This window comes from Antennarius striatus, chromosome 13, assembly GCF_040054535.1.
Source record: "Antennarius striatus isolate MH-2024 chromosome 13, ASM4005453v1, whole genome shotgun sequence".
Classification (NCBI taxonomy): domain Eukaryota; kingdom Metazoa; phylum Chordata; class Actinopteri; order Lophiiformes; family Antennariidae; genus Antennarius; species Antennarius striatus.
The window spans coordinates 10,516,889-10,523,419 of record NC_090788.1 but is presented as its reverse complement, the minus strand read 5'-3'; the positions used below and the strand labels follow the sequence as shown (position 1 = coordinate 10,523,419).

The window sequence follows — 6,531 nt, the reverse complement described above, 5'->3', positions numbered from 1 at the left end:
TCTTTCAGGGACTTTGACCGGTGATCATCAAAGGCAGTGAGGTGGAGGTGGTAGAAAACTATAAGTACCTGGGACTGCAGCTAGACAGCAGACTGGACTGGTCACTCAACTCCAACTGTGTGTACAAGAAGGGGCAGAGCAGGATGTACTTCCTGAGGAGGCTGGCCTCCTTCAACATCTGTCCTAAGCTCCTTTTCATGTTCTATCAGTCCGTAGTCTCCAGTGTGCTGTCATACGCCATTGTGTGTTGGGGTGGGGGGGCCAGGAAAAGAGATATGGACCGTCTGAACAGACTCATCCGCAGAGCGGGCTCAGTGGTCGGGCTGAGCCTGGACTCTGTGGATATGCTTCTGGAGAGCAGGACCATGTCTAAAATTAAGGCCATCATGAACAACACCAGGCACCCCCTACACACCACCTTCTCCCAGCAGAGAGGCACCTTCAGCGGCAGACTGCTGTCACACAGCACCTCCACAGAGAGGCTGAGGTCCTCCTTCGTGCCCCGTGCCATCAGGGGGTACAATGACTCTCTCAGGAGGAGCGGGGGGGAGGTGGCGAGGTCAGCACGGGGTTGAATATGGATTTAATTTAATTTAATTTAAATTTAATTTTATACTGTTGTATATATATATATATATATATATATATATATATATATATATATATATATATATATATAATTTATTTATTTATTTTTTATACTGTTTTATATTTTAATTCAATTTTATACTCTTTAGATTTTATTTTATACTGTTTATATTTTAATACTGTAATATTTTTAAATTTTATACTGTTTATATTTTAGTTATAGTTTAGTATATAAGTCCTGTTAGTGCTGCACGTGCCTGTCTGTTAGTGTAATGTATGTCTTGTGGTATGTCCTGTGATGTCAGTGTTTCCTTTTCTCCTGGTGTTTATCCAGTATTATTTGTTATGTAATGCCTGAGCAGTGGATATATGCAATTTCCTCCGGGATTAATAAAGTATCTATCTATCTATCTATCTATCTATCTATCTATCTATCTATCTATCTATCTATCTATCTATCTATCTATCTATCTATCTATCTATCTATCTATCTATCTATCTATCTATCTATCTATCTATCTATCTATCTATTGTATATTTGCAGTGTTATTTTTCTTTTTCCCCTCCATATCAGTAAGTCATTTCCGTGCGGATGATTCCTGTTTTGGCTGTCTGAGTACACAGGGGCTTGTGGTAAGTTTGTAAAAGCCTACAGTCTGGTAGGGTAAGGTTTACACAAAACAACTTCCATTCTATTGAAACAACCACAATGGCACAAGCCCCCCACCCCCACCCCCCTTTCTTAAAGGTTTTTGCTTTGCGGGTAAATTATGCAACTTGATGGATTAATCTCTGGTCCTCTCTGGTGAAATGGAAAGGCTGGAGGGAATACAGCGAAATGTCTGAGGATATGGAGAATTACAGGCAGATGAAGGGATGTAAGAACTGGAGTGAAAGAGGGGAAGAAGAGGAGGAGGGGGGTTATATTTGAGATGAAGATACAGCCAAGGGCTTTAAAGCTGTAAATAGTCTTTTCTTGAAGAGATGTGTTTTTTGTACCTTTCTTTCTCTTTTACGGGCTTCCATTTCTACCTCCCCTCACCCTCTCCTCTTCATTATAAACAGATAACGGACTCGTAACAAATGCATAAAAACTAATTCCAATTGTTCTGCTGCGCTACACATTACACCCAGCCATTTACGCAGAGTAGCCTTAAGTATTAGCAGAACCGAGGTATGTTCTAATCTTGATGACGGGAACTTTCTCATAAAGAAATGATCATTTTACTTTGCTGTGAGCAACCGTCCTTCAGTATATGCGTCATTCAATTTCAGCTCCCACAGCGCCCCAACAATGCGTGGTCATTCAAAGAAAACTAATATCGACTCCCATAAAAGGGTTTTCAAGTTTTTAATCTCAGCTTTATAACTATTGTGCCCGTCTGCTTACACTGCTTTAATTGATCTCAGATGTTTCATATGAAAAGTATAGGCCTTGCAATAGTTCTAATATTTATGTTTTTATTCAATAGTCATGCTGGCTAGTCAGCTTCATGGCTTATGAATTAGACACATCTTCTTCTCCTTTTGGCTTTTCCCTTCAGGGGACGCCACAATAAATCAGTTGCCTCCATCTAACACTGTCTTATGCATCCTCTTCACTCACACCAACTACCTTCGTGTCCTCTTTCACTACATCCATAAACCTCCGCTTTGGTCTTCCTCTAGGCTTCCTGCCTGGCAGTTCAAAACTCAGCATCCTTTTACCAATATATTCACTATCTCTCCTCTGGACATGTCCAAACCATCACAGTCTGGCCTCTCTGACTTTATCTCCAAAGTATCTAACATGTGCTGTCCCTCTGATGTACTCATTCCTGATCCTATCCTTCCTGGTCACTCCCAAAGAGAACCTCAGCATCTTCATCTCTGCTACCTCCAGCTCTGTCTCCTGTCTTTTCCTCAGTGACACTGTCTCTAGGCCAAACAACATCACTGGTCTCACCACAGTTTTGTACACCTTTCCTTTCATTCTAGCTGAAACTCTTCTATCACACATCACACCAGACACTTTTCTCCACCCGTACCATCCTGCCTGTATATGCTTCTTCACCTCTTTTCCACATCCTCCATTGCTCTGGACTGTTGACCCTAAGTACTTAAAATCCTCCACCTTCTTGATCTCCCTGTAACCTCACTCTTCCACTTGGGTCCCTCTCATTCACACACATGTATTTTGTCTTGCTGCGGCTAACCTTCATTCCTCTCCTTCCCAGGACAAACCTCCAACTGTCTAGCTTCTCCTCCACCTTTTCCCTGCTCTCACTACAGATCACAATGTCATCTGCAAACATCATAGTCCATGGAGATTCCTGTCTAACCTCGTCTGTCAGCCTGTCCATCACCATGGCGATCAAGAAGGGGCTCAGAGCTGATCCCTGATGCAGTCCCACCTCCACCATGAACTCCTCTGTCACACCAACAGCAGACCTCACCACTATCTTACAGCCCTCATACATGTTCTGCACCACTCTAACATACAGTGCCTTGCGAAAGTATTGCCCCCTAAAAAACTTATTGACATTTTGCCACATTTCAGGCTTCAAACGTTAAGATAACCAACTGAAAATATTTTTCAAGAATCAACAACATGTGAGACACAATCGTGTAGTGGAACCAAATTTATTCAACATTTTATATTGAGTTTACAAATTAAAAACTGAAAATTACGATGTGCAAATGTGAGACCAAATGACACAGACGCACTCTGTCATTGCAAGTCATTTTGGTCAACATTGGATCATTCAGAAGTCACCAGGGAACTTCTGGAGTCGATTAGCCGAGCTGAGAGAACAGGAGGCCAATATTTTTGCACATACTGCTTTTCAGATTTTTAATTATAAACAAAATAAAATGCTACCTATACTTTCAACTTTCAACCTCTGTTTCCTGCACCAACATGTCCATTGAAGTCTCCATTAATGACAACTCTCTCACTTCTAGGTATGGTCTGTATCACTTTATCCAAGTCCAACCAGATTATTTTCTTCTCCTTCAGCTCACATCCTACCTGTGGAGCATACCCACTAATAACACTGAATATCACACCTAAATGAATGCTGATTGGCCCAGGATAAACCTTCAGACCACATATGACTTGGTAAGAAGTCATCAAGTTGCTGTTCGATTGGAGCGTGGGCAGTCAGTTCAGACGATTCAGGAGTTTGGAAACAAGATATTCTGCTGCCAAAAGTTGAAACAGACTCTGTGTTGGTGGGGAGCATAGCCTGGGGGCTGACACCGACTGGTCAACAGTATTGTTGATGAAGACATTTATACCTTGCTCCAATTTTCGGTAAGTGCCTCCAAAACATTGCACTGCCTTTTACAGAGCAGGAGAGGAAAATCACTCAAAGAGCACCCCTATGGATGAGGCAGGGGTTGGGTGCTAGGCACCGTCCAGCTAGAGTTCTTGGGCCAAATGATGATACAATTCCAGCTGTGTCCTCCCACCCGACTACACAATCCTGCACAAATCACCTCAATCACCTAATCACCTTTGGTTTGAGCCAATAAATGTCCATCAGAAGAAGCCAAACAGATGCAGAAGTAGGTTGGGTTATTCCCTTTGCCAATCTAGAAGAAGAAATATTGTGCTGCGTGCAGCCACATGATGTCACGGTTCGGCGTGGCAGTGCTGGTGTGTGGCAGGGAGAGGCCAAGCAGGTGGGTGGAGCCACGGCTCCACACCTGAAGCTCATCCACACCCCCATTCTGATCGTGCACACCTGAACATTGTTTGGTGTTATTGTCTTGAGGCTTTTTAAGCCAGGGGTTTTGTCACAGCCGGGGCTAGTTCGTTTTTTCTGAAGTTTGGTCCTTTAAGTCTGTTTTGTTTTTCTGCCTTGGTCTGCCTGAGTCTGGTTTGCATCTTGCCCGTGTAGTTGTTAGTAGTGATGGGCAAATGAAGCTTTTGTGAAGCCCTGAATCACTTGAGCCAACTGGTTCAAAAATGAGTTCATTACTCGAAGCTTCAGTTATAGTGACCTCTCCTGGCGAAGTTCAAACCCTGAACTGCAAGTTAGTTTGACAAGAAGCTTTGAACTACACACATGCACAATCATCTCCTTTTTGCTTGGACTTAAAGTATCTTTCATTTTAAATTTTGATATACCCTAGACTAAATATTATATTCTATGCACTTATAATAATTGACAAATGTGTGGAGTGTTGTTGAGGAGCGAATGCAGGGAAAATCTGGTATTGGTTTGGTGTGCTTGTGCAACTATGGAAGGGCTGATAATTTGGGATGAGGGTGGTCAAAGATTTTTATTGAGATGCATTATTTTTTCCACAGTATTTGGATTAAGTCTGTTTCTTTTCTTAGTGACAATTTCTCCACATTTGGAGAAGACTCGTTCACATGGAACAGATGAAGCCGGGGTGCATAAATTTTTTTTGCTAGTTTAAACAAATTTGGGTAAACATTCTTGTGGTTCTTCCATTAATCCACTGGGTCTTCTGACTTGGCCAGTGGTGGTTCGGTAAAGTACCGCTGCACCTCCACAGTTGCGTCTGCAGTAGCATTCCTTGCCCTCCTTGAATCCGACGTATCTCGGTCCAGTGTTTCCCAAAGGTTCCTATCTCAAAGACAAACACGACAACAATCATCAGCATTTTAACTTTTTGGGGAAAAAATCAGTCACAAATGAGGTCACTTTTCCCTCAAGTCTCCATTCCTCCATCAGAGATGTTGTGGCTGCACTGATGTTAGCTGCAGTATGTGCTTTAGGGAACGGCACCACTCCCAGGAGCACTGTTGCCAGCTTCATCGGGTCCTCCATGTAGTGGCAGGGCACTGCAACACAGGCCTCCATGTTTCCCAAAGATGTCCACATATCAGCAGTGAGACTCACAGCCTCCACCCTCACCATTACAGCCTTGGCCTTGGTCTTCTCCTCCTCATATTTCTGAAGCACCATGCTCTTGAGAGCTCGCCTGGATGGAAGAACGTATGAGGGATCAAGCAATCCCACGAACTCCTTGAAGCCACAGTCATCCACGATGGAAAAAGGCTGCGAGTCTTTCACCACCAGATTTACCAGAGCTTCATCCAGCTCTCGCTTCCGGTCGACTAGGACAAATAGACAGAAATAAAAAGTAAATGATTAAAATAATACCAGAAGATTAATGTGAAACTACACTTAAGTTAAGCTGGCCTACGACTCATGAAACACAGCCAGACCACATTGTGTTAGTGTGTCTAATAATATAATAATATAACCAACCTTGATTTGGGGTCTCCTGATTTCCAGCAGCTCCATGTTTGGCAGTGAAGTGTCTAATCATGGAGGAAGTATTCCCATGATACTTCAGTTCAGCAGAACACACCAACCAGACCTGGACAGAAAATTATTTGGTAAATAATAATACAGTTTGACTCTATAAAGTTGTCACATAAACAGCATAAGTTATTATCATTAATCAATATACACGGATGGTAGACCATAGCTATAGCTAGTTACTGTTAGACATGTAACTTCCTTCATTACAGATGTGACATTACACCTACCTTACCAGCAGAGATCAGAATGAAGTGTTCCCATATTTCAGAACAACCTGTCTCCCTGACTGGCTCCATAATGATCCAACGATCCAAAAAAACAACACAACGCAATAACAACAGCAATAACAACTCTCCGACAAAAACCCACAAACGGTGCATTTTCCAGAGCGTATATAAAGGAGTTTTGGTGCTAACATTCAAAACTGTCACAAGTTAGAAGGCGTGTCAGTGAATGACATCCTTGGACCGCGAACCAGTCAGGTGGTTCCCTCGGGAAACGAAGCAGTTGCTGCTTTGGACGTCATTGTCACGTGACTATCTTCCGCCCCAAAGCAAGCTCCGAAGAAGTGGTTCTATTGAATTGTAGTTCTAGGGTTTGAAACGTGTACCGAAGCTTCAGTGTCGAACTGCCATCACTAGTTGTTAGTACTTGATTA

General features: G+C 42.6%; 1 long non-coding RNA gene across 1 annotated transcript; it reads right to left on the bottom strand.

Moving 5' to 3' along the window:
• Nucleotides 1–4,768: 4,768 nt before the first annotated feature.
• LOC137606713 (uncharacterized) lies at nt 4,769–5,943 on the bottom strand. The gene is made up of 3 exons (XR_011037907.1): nt 5,817–5,943; nt 5,460–5,662; nt 4,769–5,168 (listed from the first exon to the last, which is right to left on the bottom strand). It is a non-coding gene; the product is annotated as an uncharacterized lncRNA (long non-coding RNA).
• Between the last annotated feature and the right edge of the window lie 588 nt (nt 5,944–6,531).